This window comes from Calidris pugnax, unplaced genomic scaffold (genome assembly GCF_001431845.1).
Source record: "Calidris pugnax isolate Ruff unplaced genomic scaffold, ASM143184v1 scaffold187, whole genome shotgun sequence".
NCBI classification, from domain to species: domain Eukaryota; kingdom Metazoa; phylum Chordata; class Aves; order Charadriiformes; family Scolopacidae; genus Calidris; species Calidris pugnax.
In genome coordinates this window covers 1,202,321-1,205,854 of record NW_015090969.1, presented here as the reverse complement: position 1 = coordinate 1,205,854, position 3,534 = coordinate 1,202,321, and positions in this window count along the sequence as shown.

Below are 3,534 nucleotides of genomic sequence, written 5' to 3'. Positions count from 1 at the left end.
GGTTAATTAGTGTAATTAGCGAGGGGCTCGGCGGCCCCGGAGGACTATGGCTGCCCGCGGCAGGGCAGGCCGTGGGGGGGACGGCGACCCCCGCCTTCCGAGGCGGGAATTCTCCGCCCAAAAACTCTCTCTCCCCCAAAAATTCACCTTTTCTGCATTTTTATTATACCTTTTTTTTAATTATTATTATTTTTTTTTGCCTGGTTCTCGAAGTGAGGGTAATTGCTTACCATGTGAACTAAATTTTACCGAAGTCGCCTTCTTTCCTGTAGTGCCGATGTCAAAACAATATGGTTAAAAAAGTCAGATAAGGGCTTTGTATCAAATTGTGATAGAACTTGAGCTGCGCCCCTGAAATTAAAACTTAATTGGGCCTTTTGCACCCCGACTGGATGTAGAAACAATTTAAGTTTCATTGTGTCCTCGCACGTCCCACCTGGAGTAGGGGGAGAAACGATTAACCCAGATTCAGACAAAATAAAGTGAATTATTGCAGGATTAGGGTTCAGAGACGAGCAAGGTCCTTGGGGGGAGCGCTCCCGGTCTCCCATCTCGGGAGGGAAGGACAAGACATATCCCCTGTGGGATGGAGTTGAGATAAGGGCGTCCCCGAGGAGAGCCTGAGGAGATTATAATACTGAAACACGCTTGGAAATAATGAGCCAGCTAATTAAGGGGATCTCCCCAAAACGTTTACAGAATCAGGGAATTGTCAAAGTTGGAAGGGACCTCTGGAGACCACCCAGTCCAACCCCCAGCCAGAGCAGGGCCACCCAGAGCAGGTCCCACAGGAACGTGTCCAGGTGGGGTTTGAATGTCTCCAGAGAAGGAGACTCCACCACCTCCCTGGGCAGCCTCTGCCAGGGCTCTGACACCCTCAAAATGAAGAAGTTCCTCCTCATGTTGAGGTGGAACTTCTTACATTCAAGTTTGTGCCTGTTCCCTCTTCTCCTGAAGCTGGGGACCATGCCATTGGAGGGATGCGGTGGGATGCAGAGGGAAGGGGAGCCCCTTTCCCACACCAGCCTCACTGGAGGAGCTGGGTTGGGTGAGCTGCCTTCCCCTTTCATCCTCATCAAGGAGGCAAGAAGCCTGCCTTAGCCAGGGTTAAGAAAAACAGACTCCCCAAAAATGGACAAGGTCACAGCAAAGAAGTTCCTCCTCGCGTTTAGGTGGAACTCCTAATGTTCCAGGTTGCCTCTTGTCCTGAAGCTGGGGACCATGCCATTGGAAGCTTCAAGTTTGTGCCTGTTCCCTCTTCTCCTGAAGCTGGGGACCATGCCATTGGAGGGATGCGGTGGGATGCAGAGGGAAGGGGAGCCCCTTTCCCACACCAGCCTCACTGGAGGAGCTGGGTTGGGTGAGCTGCCTTCCCTTTTCATCCTCATCAAGGAGGCAAGAAGCCTGCCTTAGCCAGGGTTAAGGAAAACAGACTCCCCAAAAATGGACAAGGTCACAGCAAAGAAGTTCCTCCTCGCGTTTAGGTGGAACTTCTAATGTTCCAGTTTGTGCCCATTTCCTCTTCTCCTGTCCCTGGGCACACGCTACAGACTCCCTGGGCTACAATCCAGCTTTAGGGAGCTCCAGCTGGAAACAGTGGGTTGACCTTCCACTGATTTTTTTAAATTAAGCAAGCAAGAAAGACACTTGGCGAGTGTCTTCAATTACAGGTTGATCTTCATAGCTCATTAGCAGACCCAGGAAGGGATTTCCTAGGGATGAGGACTCCGTGTGTCCCCTCCACCCTCACCACTTGGGGTTGCAAAGTGCTCTCCTTCAACCTTATCTTCTCCTGTGCAAACAGGAGAGAGCCCCGGGACACAGTGTGCGAGTGGAAGGTGCTACCGGTGTCACTGGTGGCACTTAATTAGGTAAGGTGCACCTAATTAGGCAAGGATGTGTATAAAAAGTGCAGAACTGGGTGCTGACCTGTGGTTCTGTGGCACGAGCTGGTGGAGGTGGCGTGGGGACCCTTCAAACGGGGGGATTCTGGTGGATCCTTGGCAAATATCCCTTTGCGAAGCCGGGATGCTCTTAAAGGAATTATTCTTTGAGCTTGGCCCGAAGATTGTTTCCATGGCAATCGACGGGCTCACACTCACACACACACACACACACACACCCCGCTCCTTTGTCTAAGTTATTCGTTAGTCTTATTTGTCACACACCGTGAAAACAAAATCATAGGGTGAAACGAAAGGAGATTTTAAGATAATGGGAGGTTATTGGCGTCCTCCTTCCCTCTTTGTGCCGCTGCCGCCGGCCGCCCCGACACATCTCCATTGCAAATGAGCTCAAAAACCCCACCAAGGCTCTTCCATCCTTTTGGGGGTGCGATAGGTCGAGGGGGATACATCTTTCTGCTTTCATGTGAGAAGCTCTTCAAGTGCTGTGCGGGAGGCGGCGTCAAGTGAAAAGAAAATAATAATAATAGAATGGCAGTTTCCTTCATTAAAATGCAGCGTTTCACTAAAATCAAGGTGTCTGGGTAAAACTTCGAGGCCCTTTTCTGCCTGCCCCACACCGGCGTGGTGGCACCTGGGCTCTCCTGCCTAATTTCGGGGCCTTTAGGAGTCTCTCCAAAAGCAAACAGTGTCCTCAAAGTGTGTGGTGAAGAAATAGCGTGGGTCCAGGGCCGGGTAAGGGATCTCAGCTGAGCCCCCGTCTACCATAACGCATTTAAATAGAGCTTAAAGGATGCAGTTCACATGCTGAAAAAAAAAAAAAAAATATATATATATAAATTTATATTGCAATTATCATCCTGTCGAGATTAGCCCTGTCTGTGAAATCCCTTCTTTCCACCAGCCCAGTCTCGAGCTCAGTTATTCTCCTTCCAGCCCCCCCCGTGCTGCGCTCTAAGCTGGTGATTCACGTATTAATACGTGGTTATTAGATGACTCCTCTCCCCCCGCTGCTGCTGCCTGTCTCTGCCGATGGAAGGAGGAAATGAATTCTTAAAACCTCGGGAACAAATAGTCCGGGCGCGGAGATCAATCCTGCTCCCGCTGACGTCAATGGAAACGTTTCCATCGGCTTCGACGGGGGCAGAATTAGTCCCAGACACCGGGAATCAGCTCCGTGGGTACCCTCATGGATCCGCCTGCAAGGGGGAAAGCTGCACCTGTCAAAAATAGCTCATGGAATTAAGTGACTGTTAAAGATATTTGTCTTTTTCTGGGGGGAAAGAAACCACTGTTGGCTGGGGATGGGGGGCTGCCCCAGCTGCTGCCCCTGCCGAGACCCCCGGCTCTTCAAATGGGGCTGTAACGAGTTACTGCTCTTTAATTAACTCCTCCACCTCATCCATCTCCCCTCGGACAGTCCCCAACCCTCCTCTCGGCAGGGAGTCACCCGCTTTCCAAACAGTTTTTACCGCCAGAAAATAAGAACTTTATTTAATTCTGGATTTTATCCAATCCCCCCCATCCTCCCTATGTTCCTGGTCCTTGGCACCCCCTGCTCCTCCCTCCCCAGCTCCACCAGTTTGGGACCAGTTGTGCTGGGGACAGGAAGGGCCAGTTGTGTGTACCC